Source organism: Benincasa hispida, unplaced genomic scaffold (assembly GCF_009727055.1).
Source record: "Benincasa hispida cultivar B227 unplaced genomic scaffold, ASM972705v1 Contig727, whole genome shotgun sequence".
Classification (NCBI taxonomy): Eukaryota; Viridiplantae; Streptophyta; class Magnoliopsida; order Cucurbitales; family Cucurbitaceae; genus Benincasa; species Benincasa hispida.
The window spans coordinates 333443-348406 of record NW_024065071.1 but is presented as its reverse complement, the minus strand read 5'-3'; positions in this window follow the sequence as shown (position 1 = coordinate 348406).

The window sequence follows — 14964 nt, the reverse complement described above, 5'->3', positions numbered from 1 at the left end:
ACATCCAACTACGGATAAGCGCCCTTCACAACTTAACTCTTATCAACATGGGTTTCCCCATTGCGTTGACAATGGAGTTGTTATTCTCAAAATTTTCCTTTTTCTTCTTTTTCTTTTTTTATAAGGCTAAAAATAGTAAGGTCGAAAATAAATACCTCACCCCCAAATTTAAAATGCGGCAATGTCCTCATTGCCAATAGAGTGAAAGAAATCATGTGATGTTCTTAGGAAGCTATGTAAAGAGTCAATTTGAAAGAAAGCTAGCAGACTACTAACTTCTAGAAATATTTCATGAGGCGACTTTTCTAATATTAAGTTGAACCTAGTATATAAGAAAAAGAATAGAAGCATGTGTTTCATCATTGAAATCATAATTGGCAAAGAGACAGCATACGATGACTTACTAAATTTATCAATGTTAAATGATTGCGGTAATCAAAGAGGATACAATGATAAAACTTTCAAAATTAAAAATACGATGCGATAGTGCAAATTTTGGAATAAAGTCAAGGAAGAATACAACCCCCAAATTTGTGTTATCGCCTGTATTGTTTGTTGACGCATCCTACTTTTCGGCGATCTTCTTCTTTTGGATTGAGGTGATGGAATAAAGTAGTTCCGTCTTCGAGTAGCGCCTCCGCAATCGTTCACCTTGATTGTTGCAAGAAAACATCGAGAGGGTCAAATATTAAAAAAAACAAAGTTAACAAAATCGCTCACCACAATTTCTTTTTCTTTTTTTTTTTTTAGAGAACAGAAGTACATATGTGATAATAGATAATAACAAGATGATGAAAGTTCATGAAATATTGATGCAAGAAAAAGGATATTCAAAAGGATTGCATCCCTGATGAGGTTGAATCATATATTAACTCAAGAACTGCTTATTCCAAGCTGGGCTTTTCATGTCCACGGTGGTTTTTTCTTCTTTTCTGTGTCCTCTAGAATCTTGACTACCTTAATCCAGAGATTTTCCCCTTTAATGTTCATCACAATCTCCCCCTTTCGCACATCAATTTGAGTGCGACCGGTTGAAAGGAATGGTCGCCTCAATATGATGGGCGCATCTTCATCCGCTTTATAATCCAAAATGAAGAATTCTGCCGGCAAGATGAATTTATCAATTGAGATTGCGACATTTTTCAACTCTCGTTCAGGATGTATTCGGGATCTGTCCGCAAGTAGGAGAGTCTCTGTCATGGGCATGAGTGTGCCAATATTTAACCATTTTAAGATTGATAGCGGCATTATGTTTATACTCGCCCCAAGATCACGTAGCGCTTGACCACTGTAGACCCCTCCAATGGAGCACGGTATCATGAAGATTCCTAGGTCGCACATTTTTTGTGGGATCATTACAGTTTGTGTTACTGCCATTGTTGTGATCTTGTCTTCATCATTTTGTTTCTCTTTCAATCTTTACAGAGCTGGTGATAGTTGGACTTCTTCTGTTTCATGATCTGGAGGCTTGAGGATGGACGTAACTTCTGGTTTCATTTGCTCGGGCTCTTCTGAATTATAAGTCAACGGGTCCTTAGTTGTTACTGCATTTAGGCTGGTTATGATAGGTTTCTCCCCCACTTCCATAGTCATTTTGTCGCTTAGCAAGGATACTGCTAAGTATCGTTCCTTCCTCGTACCGCCAGCGTTGCACGGAAGCTCAATTGAGCTTGGAAAAGCTTCTTGTGGTCTATTTTTGAGCTCGCCCGTAATTTGTCCTAGCTGAATTTTGAGATTTCGAATGGACGTTGCTTGATTCTGAAGCACTGATTCGTTCTTCTCAATGTACTGCTTCAGCAAGCTCTCTAAGGACGAAGATTGCAGTATTTGCGAGCTTCTAGCTTGGTTATGCATTGGACCATTGGTTCGCGGGAAAACTCCGGGTGGCCCTTCTTTTTGCGCTACTGGTTAGAAGCTTTGTTTTTGCTTTTTCCATGCGAAATTTAGATGGTTTCTCCACCCGGGATTGTATGTATCGGAATAGGGATATTCTTTATGAAGCACATTGACTGCGGGTTTCCAGGGCATTCTTTCATCGAAGGAGCATCTCCACAAATGACACAACTTGCGATTGTTTGAGAAATTGCATTGGCCTGCCCTTTCTTCACTCCCGTGCTATTAATTGCGATGCCTTGTATCAAATTCATCATTGCGGTCATTTGATTATGAAGGGATGCGATGGCCCTGTTGTTTGTGTCACTATCTTTAATTCTTAATTTTTTATCGCTTTCCCGCAAATCCTCGTGATTTTTGGAAATGCAATCAAGTATACTTTTACCTAAGCTTATACCTAAGCTTCTATCTCTTGATTATACGTTCTAACCTAACTCTCCCGAGCCTAGATTCTAACCTGACTTTCCCAAGCCTAGATCATGTCCTTACACTACCTTCCCAAGTATCTCTAATGGATAAATGAAGCATACATAATACAAGATAATCGCATAGAATGAAGATCCCAAGTTATACAAGCTAAGTGCAACCCATTCAACAGATTTAGCTACTCATGCGTAATAAACAGAGAATGAACAGATACAAAGAAGTAAATTCCATTTCTATAGATACGTTTGAGTACAAAATGACAATGGAAGATAAGGATAGAGAGCCTGGTAGCAATCCCTTGCTTCCCAAGGCCTTTACACTATCAACTCTATTCTGTTCAAAAGATAATCCAACTTCTGCAGAAGTTGGTCCTCTCTCCGATCTCGACGTTTCCGGCATTTTCCCAAGCTCACCAGAATGATCTATCCGCACAATCTCGCTTCTCTCACTTCCGCCTTAAAATAAAAGAAAGATCTAATAACAAGGCTATTATAACTATGGAGAAAAATTATCTAAGTATCTGAACTATCCAAACTTGCTTCCCAAGGCCTTAAAATAAAAGAGAGATGGTCAATGATTGCTTGCTGATCTAGCAAGAGCAATAGTAGTTCATTTGCAGAGAAAGCGAGATTTCAAGTGAAGAAAGCCTTCAACTGGTATGTTTTCTCGGTTTCTTTTTTATTTATCCTTCAAGGATGACAGTAATTTAGCGTTCTTAATGGATATCTGTATGTGTGAATATATGTGTGGAAATTCTGTCACAATGAATTGGAAAGATCCACTTCCGCTCATAGGTACTTTTGTATAAGAGTTCCTTCAGTCATGGCCCGGGAGGTGTTCACACATAGTAAGACTATGTTGTATTGTTCATTAGAGGGATCAGTGGTACTTAAGGAGTAAGATGTAACTGCAGGGGACAAAACAGTAAATTGGCCCAGCAGTACTTACGAGCATCTGTTAAGGGTTATCGTAGTGATGTTTGGTTATATCCGATGGACACAGAAATATATTTTTTGTAAGAAGAGTTCAGCTGTCAGTCTTTAGTGGAATGTCTGGCAGTTAACGAATGGTGGATCTCGTGGCTAAAGAGTTTAGTCAACTATTCACGTACCGTTGGAGTTTTGAGCCATAGATCCATAAGGTCGCCTTGTAGCTTGGATACAAGTTGAGAATCAGTTTTTGGATTAGTTTGAAATGTTCAAATTGACAAGAGAAAGTTCGATTATATATGATATAATTGAACTGGTTAATTATGTATGATATAATTGACTAAATATATGAGATACATTAATTTGGAGGAAATTGGATATAAATATGATTTATATTAAGTAGAGGAGAAAACACTATGGTTGATATATGATATCAAACTATAGGTTATGAATATAATATGATTATATTTATTATTTTATTAATTAGACAATTATGAGATAATTACCCGGCGTTTTCTCCGTAACTATACGTTAGTAGAAAGTTCAATTTGGTTTTTGTAACTAAAGAATAAAATGAAAATGGTTTTCATTTTGCATACACGCGGTTAATTTGTTAACATCCTATCGCTTAGTGAATTGAGAGCCTATACGACAGTAGCTCACATATTACTAAACGATCGCTCACCCGCGTTCGCTTTTCTAAACGATCGCCCACAGTTTCTTGAACGATCGCTTAGTGCTTGTGCTTTACTAAACAATCGCTTAGCTTCTCCTACACGATAGTGTACCTCGCCTAAACGATCAAGCACCCTAACTATATGATAGTCGTTCCCTTCTCCCACTTGCTTGATCTTTGTACACGATATCCTTTCCTCCTCACCTCTACCAAATCCGAACAGAGCCCCAACTTTGGATTCGCACTCTGAGAATATTAAAGGTTCCAAGTGGTGGTATCGTCTCCATTTCCTACTGTTCGTGCGAAGTCGTTCGTGGTAGATGATCGGGTTGTTGTTGAATGATTTCCTGACGTTCTAGCGAGAGTGCAAGGAGTCCGTTCGTGTGAGAGCAAGATTTATTCTAAAGAAAGTCTTCAACTGATATGTTTTCTTGGTCTCTTGTTTATTTATCTGAAAGCATGTCGGTAATTTAGTCATTTGAATGCATATCTGTATGTGTGAATGTAAATATGGAAATTCTGTCACAATGAATTAGAAAGATCCGCTTCTACTCATAGATACTCTTGTATAAGATTTCCTTCAAAGATAACATAGAAAACAACACAATCAATAACATTTATTGAATTAACAACAATAACTCTTTATTGATGATGGTCAAATAACACATCTATGAGTTTTAGGGCATAAAACCCAATAGAATATTGGTATTGAGTCTCAGGAAATAAATTCTGAAAGGAGGAAAAACTGCTGGTGATAACTTTGGGCTTGGCCTTTATAACAGAGGAAGTCAACATAATAATCCGTCAAAACTAAAAGGGAAGCAGAAGATTGAGTTTGTTAGAGCTGAAAATGAAGACTGTTATGGCTTTACAGACACATCTACCAATAACACTATATAGAAAGATGATCACTTGCCTAGACCAAGGTGGATTTATCACTATTGTGGAAGGGATAGGCACAAATGTCCTTCTTACTATCAATTGCTGAGGATTCTCTACAGACCCATGTATTCAAAAAGTGGTCCCTACTTCTCGTAAAACCATTATAAAATACAAACAAGAGTCAAACAAGTGTGGAAAGAGAAAAATGTTCAGAAAAAATGTAATGTGGTTCTAACTTCGCTCAGATCCTCTGCTAAAGGTGACTGGTATAATGATAGTGGAAGCTCTAGGCACATCACTAGTGAAAAGAGCTATTTGTCCGATCTCAAATCTATTAATTCCAGAAAGGTCACTTTTTGTGATGGTGCTCGTGGAAAAATCATTTGGAAAGGAAAATCAAATTACTAGGGTCTTCCTGCACTGGAAGATGCAATGTTGGTTGAAGAACTTATTGCCAATTTTATTAGCATTAATCAGCTATGCGACCAAGGACTAAATGTGAGCTTTACCAAAGACAAATGTGTTGTCTTAGATGATGTCAAAACTCTCGTTATGTTAGGTTTGCGTTTTTCTAATCAATGTTATCTGTGGAGTTCTGATCATTCTTTGCAGATTTTTCATCTCTCTAGACAAGATGAAGCAAGTTTATGACATAAATGTCTTGGGCATATAAGCATAAAGGCTATTCAGAAGGATTTTGCAACTAATGATATAATTGGTCTACCCTCTTTATCAACCTCTCTTGGAATTATTTGTGGAGATTGTCCATCTGGTACACAAACTCATGCTTCTCACAAGTAATCAGGCCACTCAAGCTCTTTCCATGTTCTGGAACTTCTGCATATGGATCAGATAGGACCCATGCAATCTGAGAGTCTAAGATGCAAACGATATGTTCTAGTTATTGTCGATGACTTCTCCATATACACTTGGGTGCCTTTTCTTCGTGAAAAAATTAGACACCTTTTCTGTTTTTCGTGCTTTATGTCTTCAACTACAATGTGAGAAAGATTTGAATGTGATACGTATTCGAAGTGATAATGGTAGGGAGTTTGAAAACTCTTAATTCACTTAGTTCTATCAGTCTGCTGGGATTCACCATGAATTTTCAGCTTCTATTACACCACAGTAGAATGGAATTGTGGAAAGGAAAAATAGAAGTCTTCTAGAGATAGCTCGTGCAATGATACCGGCAAAGCATTTATCATTTCACTTCTGGGCAGAAGCATTAAACACAACTTGTCATATTCATAATAGAGTGGTTCTATGACCAATAACTTCAAGCACTATTAATGAAATATGTGTTGGGATTGATGTACTTCTAGTGTATCTCATGGTTTGTAGTTTCGTTAACACAAATTATTTATCTAATAAAATCAGATATATTTTATTTGACATTTAGATAGCATTAATTCAAACAAATAAACTAAGACCCAAAGTTATATGATATCACTTGAACAATATGTAGTTGACATATAAGTGATTCATGTTCAAGTAATAACCTAAAAGGTCTGCAGTAAATGGATGAAGGTTGGGTGACTTTTCTTGGTAATACTGCGGATACGACCCACTTTGTAATTGTTAAATGATATGTAAGTGTTATAAACAATATGAACCATATTGTTCATATAGAGACATGTAAGTGGGGTACCCTGTATAAAGGAGTTTATACATAGACTAGATTGTAAAATAATTAGTTTCTCTTTATAACACCATTACTTGAAGAAACTAATATTTCACTAGGATGACCATAGGAGACTTGACCTTAATCTTGAGTGAGTTGTGAACTCCTGTTTATGACTATAGTCTTTTAATCTCTATGAGTGAGAGTGGCCATGATAGCCGACTAAACAAGCCTACTATTTTGGGGATTTGTTTGATTAGGGAGCTAGAAACACAGCTAAGATGGAATTCACTCCTTCCCATTCTTTGAGAAAGTAGATAAATTGCTCCTTTAACAACTGATTTTGGGTCTTGAATAATGAGGCCTCAACCTCTCACTGGCTCGAGAGGTGGTAGTTTATAGTTGGACTATAAACTGTTTGTTCATTATAGGAATCAGTTATACTTAAGAAGTTAGATATAATTATAGGGGTAAAACGGTAATTTGACCCAACAGTAGTTATGAGAGATTTGTGAATGGTCGACTCACAGTTGCTTGGTTATATCCATTGATACAGAAATATATCTATAATGCGAAGAGTGCAGCTATCAGTCTTTAGTAGAATGATCGGTAGTTAATGAATATTGATTAATTAGATTAAAGAAGTTGAATAAATTAATCTTATATCATTGGAGCTTCTAATCTATAGGTCTATAAGGTCCCTTTATTAGCTCACTAAAGGATTGAGGAAGGATTTAAATTGTTAAACTTAAATGAGAGAATTTTATATTAATGAGATTAATATATAATGGTTAATTATAGATTTGATCTATGATCCAAATTATGTAATAGAGATATATTTGAATAAGATTCAAATATTAGATACATATGAATTAGATTCATAAAAAGATGTATACATATAAATATGTGATATTTATATATTAATTAACTTCATATTAAATATGATTTAATATATTTACTTAATTAATTAATTAATGGTTAATTAATTGATTAAGAAATAATGAAGATTGGAGGTTAGCATAAATATATGATATTTATGATTATTAATTAAAAATGTATATTAAACAGGATTTAATATATGATTATTTAATTAATGTGTCAATTAATTAAATAAGGGTTATTTAATTAATTAGCACCAAAGGCATAAAAGGAAATTCTTAGAAGGGCTTAAGCCTTCTCCATATAAATACATCCTTATAGCCATTTTAGGTAAGTTTTTGATATCACACAAAAACCTAGCCTCCACCTTCTCTCTAACTTCTCTTTAGAATTCTCTACCCTTTTCCTCCTCAAAGTTCTTGGAGACCACACTTCCAAGTTCTTTGAATCCTAGAGAATAGCAAGGTAATCTCATTGGTGGTATCCTTCTACGTTGGCAAAGTTCGAGATTATTGACAACGTGGAAGAAGAAAACTAGAGGAATCAACAAAAGTAAGTAGTGATTCCTTTTTCAAGCATGCCTATGTTTTCTTTGAATGTTTATCCTATAAATGTATGATTTGTTTTCTATTTTTTTTTTTTTGTTTCTTTAAAAATCGATTATCTAAATGCAAGGCGTTCACATGCTTCCGCGAGGATTCAATCCCTTCAATATGGAGAGGTAGTAAACCTAATGTGAAATATCTTCATATCTTTGAAAGTGTCTGTTACATCCTTATTGATAGAGAAACTAGAAAAAAATGGGATTCCAAGTTTGATGAAGGGACATTTCTTGGATATTTCATAAATAGTCGAGCTTACCGTGTCTACAACAAATGAACTCATATTGTAATGAAGTCTATTAACGTTGGAGTCGATGATGATGCTGCATCCCCTGGTTCTCCTCCTAGTGAAGATGAAGATCTCAATATCACTCAAGTTGTTAATACTAATGTCCCTAACATCTCATTTTACATTCCTTCAGACAAGAATTCAGAAAATCTAGTGGAGATTAACCTAAATATCTCAGAGCAAGCAGAAGTTAGTAACAAGCAACCTTTCAGCAGGGTTCAGGAAAATCATCCTCCTAGTAAGAAGGATGACGACCAGCAAAAAGGATAAAATTAATTATCTTTACATGATCAGCAATATTTTCTTCACTTCTTCTGTTGAACCGGAAAATGTCAAAGAAGCTCTTGAAGATTAATGTTGGGTAAATGCCATGCAAGAAGAGCTCGAGAAATTCGTGAGGAATGATGTCTGAACTCTTGTCCCCAAGCCTGAATCTGTGAATGTTATTGGCATAGAGTGGATTTTCAAAAACCAGGTTGATGAGAATGGAAATGTGACAAAAAATAAAGAAAGATTAATGGCTCAAGGATACACACAAGTTGAAGGTGTGGATTTTAATGAAACCTTAGCTCTTGTTGCAAGATTAGAAGCCATCAGACTCTTATCAGCATTGCTTGTCTTTTGAAGTTTAAATTATATCAGATGGATGTGAAAAGTGCTTTCTTGAATGGAATTTTAAATGAAGTGTACGTTGCTCAACCCGAAGGATTTATGGATCTTTCTCACCTTGAGCATATGTATAAACTCAACAAGGCCCTCTATGGCCTCAAACAGCCTCCTAAGACATGGTACGAGCGTCTAACCCAATTTCTTGTTAACAATGGGTACAGACGAGGAGAAGTTGATAAAACTCTCTTTGTAAAGAGATCTTGTCAAAAGTTTGTTATTGTTCAAATTTATGTTGATGACATTCTTTTTGGAGGAACGTCTCAAGAGATGGTTGAATTCTTTGTGAAATAGATGCAGTATGAGTTTGAAATGAGTATGATGGAAGAACTATCTTATTTTTTGGGATTTCAAATTAAGCAACTTAATGAGGGAATCTTTATCTCTCAAAACAAATATGCCAAAAATTTAGTGAAATAATTTGGCCTCAAAAGTGCCTGTGCTAAAAAAACCCCTGCTTCTACTCATTTAAAAAACTCAAAAGACTTCGGTAGAACTAATGTTGATGAGAGTTTCTATTGGAGCATCATTGGGTGTTTGCTTTATTTGACTACCAATAGACATGGCATGGCTTTTGTCGTTGGTGTATATGCTAGATATCAATCATGTCCTAAAAATTGTCATTTACTCAGTGCAAAGAGAATCATCAAATACATAAATAGGACTAGCGATTATGGCTTATTGTATACCCTTGATACAAGTAGCTCTCTAGTTAACTACTGGGGTGCTGATTGGGCAGGTAGCTTAGAGGATAAAAAAAGTACGTCCAGAGGTTGCTTCTTCTTAGGGAACAACGTAATTTCATGATTCAGCAAGAAACAAAATTATGTTTCCTTATCTATGGCTGAAGTTGAATATATTGCAATAGGGAGTAGTTGTACTCAATCGATTTGAATGAAGCAGATGTTAATGAAGTATGAGATGTCATGACTCTTTTCTATGACAATATGAATGCGATTAGTATATCCAAAAGCCCAGTTCAACATAGTCGAACTACGCATATTGACCTCAGATAACATTTTATTCGTGATCATGTTGAAAATAAACAGATTGTGTTAGAGCGCATTAATACAAAAAATCCAATTGATGACATTTTTACTAAGGCTCTTGATGTTGATCTTTTGAGGCTTTAAGGGTAACCTTGGGTCTTTATGTTTTTAAGGCATAGCAATTAAAGTCATGGGTTATTCAGTTTAGAATCTTGACACGTCAGTTGTGGAAGCCCATAAGGCATATCATGTAATCAACTACCTTAACTATGGTTGCTGAGAACTCAGGGAAGTTTAATCGGGTTTTTAACTTCGGATTTTTGTTTGAATTCAAATTATAGGTGGTTTGATCGTGACAAGTTTCCTTATGTACTTGATTCTCTCACTCAGTCATCTCTAATGGTGAGTACTCGCCAAAGGACTTGTCGTGTGTCAAATGCTTGTTGCTTTGCGGCAGATGTAATGCCACCGCAAAGATTGATAATGTGTATGATATGCATTGCATTGTCTTAATAACGCTTCTAGATAATATATGCAATGCTATAAAATACTGTAGAATGCGTTCATGTAGTGTATGCATGTCACAAGTTTTCTTACGTTAAAACCAAGTATAATTCCACTGCAAGTTTCTCAGAGTGATCCGAGGTCGAACATGGGGATTGTGATGTTAATGCGACAATGATGTGATATATGCGACTGTAATCAAATTAATATTGTGATGTGTTAAAAAGTAAAATGCGCAGATAAATGAATAGACAGGTAAAGAATAAAATGCGATGTAAATCAATAAGCGGTGCAAAGTATGGGTTAGAGAATGTGATGGCAAGTCTTATGAATCGAATCAGAGTGAGAATGGATTTTGGGGAAAGAACATCGTAAGTTCGTCAATCCTGTTGAGGATGCAACTAAGGTTCCGTCTTCCCTTGGCTTACACCTCTCGGTGATCGCCTGCATCACCATATCTCTATGATGATCAAGGATGAACGTTTGTGAATACAAGAAATTAACAACAATCGATGATGGATAGTAAGAATAAATGAGAGCAGTGTGTCAATGTCTTAGCACGGATCCCAATCAGGGCTATTTTGCTTGCCGGCATGATGGATGAATGAGGTGGAGAACTTCCTTCTCAAGAGAGTTCTCAAGGGAAGAGTGTCTCTTTTTCCATGTGATTTCTTTCTCTATTTTCTCCTCCCTTTTTGCTGAGTGTTCATGTTGCTATATATAAACCTTAGCACCTCCTACGTCAGTGGTCTCGCTTTGAAAAGTTACTTTTTTCTGTCGAGCCTTGTTGGGAATGTCCGCTCTGCTCCACGTTCACTTTGTCAGGTTGTACAATATAAAAGCTGTACAATTTCAGAAATCCCCGAGAATGTGTTGCTCTTCTTTGTCTACGAGCAGTTGTCGCATGCGGTAATACAAAATCCTCGAGATGCGTTGCTCTTCTCGTCCACAAGCAATCGTCACATGCGGTGATACAAAATCCCTGAGATGCGTTGCTCTTTTTTTGTCCATGAGCAATTGTTGCATATAGTGATACTTGTTACCTGCAAAATAAAGATCGTACATCCTTTTTGCCATCGCAATGCGGTCAATGGGTGTGTTTCCGATACATTTACAATTCTTGCATTTCTAAGGCAATTTTAATATGTTTGATGCAACTTTTCCTTCCTATTACTGCATAATCTAAGTAAGATGATATAAATAACTTGTATTTCTACAAGTTATCAAGACTCACACATCTGACAACAAAATGGTAAGATACAAAGAAAAAGATAAGCGCAAGATGCATGTTGTTGATGAGGTTCCATTACCCTCTATAAATAAATATGGTCTTTGTGTGTAAGGTTTTCCTATTGAAATTAAGGAATTTGGAGTTCCACCTTCCTTAGCAAAAAGAAAATATTCTGGGACCAATAAGCTATCTGAAACTAAAGAGAAATAAAAGGTAAGTTAATCGTTCTTAACAATGGTTGATTTAATTGGGGCTGGTGTTGAAATTGTTCCAAACAGAACTCCTTCTAATGGTGAGTTTGATCACGTGCATAATTATATCGTTGTGTCTAGAAACCCTAAAGAGATTGTTGAACATTCTGTAGAAGCTCAAGTAGATGTTAGGGTTTCCAAAGGTAGCTTAGTTGATGATGTTATTCTTAAGTCTGGTTCTATTTTTGCTGATACAACTGTTTAGACTCTTGCTTCTGAGTTGTGTTCTGATGTTGATATTTCGAATTGTCATGAATCTGAGAAGTTGTATGTTCCTACTTCAAATGTAATGTCAATTCGTGATAATGTTGAAATTGCTGCTTATTTAGAAGGAAATGAAGGTATAAATACTTTAGATGAAACTTTTTCTAAGTTTGTGGTTGAGAATATTGTTTTTGCCTCCTTTGTACTCGATGTTATTGATTCACAAAGCATTCCTATGATTCATACTGTTATTGCCACTAGGCCTAGTGACAAGGCTCAAAATGTTAAAGAAAATATCAAGATTATGTATGAGTCTTTCGCTTTACTTGACTAAAATCCTAATAATGCTGATTTATTGACCTATATGGCTCATGAGAATGTGAAAAATGTTGGTCCATTTGAAGTTGACATTGATTCTAGTGACCCGAGTTTAAAGAATTCTCCCCGCTCCACTCATTCTGATGATTAAGACAATATCTCTATTGCTGCTCTTCGATCTAAGAAAGTTGTTGATAGTGTTGGTATTTCTGGAGATGGTATTGATGATGTTGATACTGCTTCTGAGTCCTCTGATCATGATTCTAAGCAATAAACTTCTGAGGAAGCCTCTGACCGGGGGTTTCAAAAGTAGCTTAGACAATGAGAGTGCAAGCCTATGGAAGTATATTGTAAAACAAAATATTGTGGAGGAGATAGAATTATCTGATCAAACTCAAGAATGTGCTGAACTTATGAAAATGATTCAAACTGTTGGTCTTAAAAGAACTGTTGGGGCCTTACTATCCTCAGGTGATTCGTGAATTCATTGTGAATCTTCCCTCAAAATTTGTAGAATCAGCTAGTTCAAATTACCAAAGGGTACACATCAGCGACATGCTTTTATTTTCTCTACTACTGTGATCAACCAATTTCTTGTCGTATTGCGCCTGAAAATGTAAGAGATGTCCTTCTTTAAGAGATTTGGTATTTGAGTTGACTGGAGGAGCTGGTTCCACTTGGCCACATAAAGGTCAACTGTTTATAGCTACCTTAAGTGTTAAATATTCCCTTTTGCATAGGATTGGAAATTATAATTGTTGCCCTTATTCGCACAAATCTGGTTTGCCTATTGCTCTTGCTACTTTGATATATAAGATTGGGACTAGATCACAGTTCAATTATGTTGTGTTCGTAATCAATCAGATTAAACGTCACATTGGGTCCACAACTCTTAAATCTTCTATTTGTTTTCCATACCTTATATGTGATATCCTATTGTCTCAAAAGCCTGATCTTCTCACCGCTTCATATGTTATTGGCCTATCTCAAAGTCTTTTCTTCATCAATCCTAAGTTTCTGTAGGGTCACCATGTTCCTGATCTGGATACTACCATGACCATCTATCATCTTAATGGCTCAAGTCGAGATTAATAGCTTCTTCGTTTGATGGTCATATTCTGCAACTCCTTTCCACTGAATCTTGTGATCTTGAGTCTTTGGTGCACTAGCTTCAAGAGAGAAAGGATGAAGTGAATGAGGTGTTACCGATCATGTGAGAGATGCGGGTGCTTCTCTTCTCAACCTCAGAGTTGATGGTTTTGTTTTTTACAGCCAAAAATGGGGAGTGGTTTATGGTTTGATTTGGTGGTTGGTTATGGTTCTGAATTGGTTGTTGTCTAAATTTTATGATTATGAATTGGTTGTTTTCTAGATTAAGATTATTTGGCTTGTTTTATGTTGTACTATTGTTGTTAGTATTTCTGTCAAGACTTTGTTACGGAAATTTGTGCTTATTGTTTAATGGTAGTTTGTTTTGTGTTTTGCTGATATAAAAAAAAAAAAATAGAAGCCAAAGGGGGATATTTTTGAAGATTTGATTTGAAGGCTATAATTTTCTCTAAGGCAGTGGTTATGCAGATGTCTCAAGCAAAGTCTTAACATCAAGTTATGACATCAGAATATTTTCGTTATCAGGAAATATCCGTTTGTGATATTTAGTCCGATATATTCCTTTTTTGAAATGTGACTTTTTATTTCAAATAAGAACTTATTCCTTAATTGGATTCGATTATTTAAAGTGAGTTTTGTAGGCCTTTTAGGGTTTTCACATTTGTTTAATTGAGCAAGACATTTTCTGTACTTTGGCCAAATTCTTCTACATTGTGTTCTTGCTCGTTTTATTACTATTCCAATATGTATGTTCTTCATCCGTTGAGTTAACACTTTGAAGAATTTTACGGTCTTAGAGAGTGCCTAAGTCATTGCTATTAGAGAAAGGATTCTCAGTCTTAGAGGAGCTTAAGACTCAACTTCAGAGAAGGAGTTCACTATCTTAGAAGGACCTAAGATTTATCAGTGAAGAGAGTTCACTGATCCAAGTGGAAGATAACTAAGTTGAGAGGAGTTCCGCACATTATCGGGTGTCGAAGTGTCAGACGCTAATATTAACATACTTAGGGGGAGCCTAAGTTTAGTTGAGAGGGAGTCTCACGTCTAGGGGGAGCCTAAGTGACATGTGAGTTAAACTCTATGTGAGCCACTATAGTAGTTAGTGTACTATAGATAAGTATTACGTTGTAAATTGCTTAACACTTTAATATTAGTGGATTATCTTCCTGGGCACTCTGCCCCCGACATGTAGATGTTTATCATTGAACTGGGTTACCAACTTCTGTGTGCCTTTATTTGTTTACTTGTTGTTGGTATTTTTATGGTTACAGTTGTTGTCAGTGTTTTTAGTTTAACATCCACATATCGAGGGACGAGTCATCTTATTGCCTTTCCCAGAAAGGATGGGTATGATAGACTCAGTAATGATCCACTACTAGGCTCACTAGGTAATTAGGTTAACCTTTTTATAGCATGCCAGTCGTAGTGATCCTAAAGGATCACAAATTATTCGTAAATGTGATCCCGAAGGAGCATATATCAGTCAAAAGC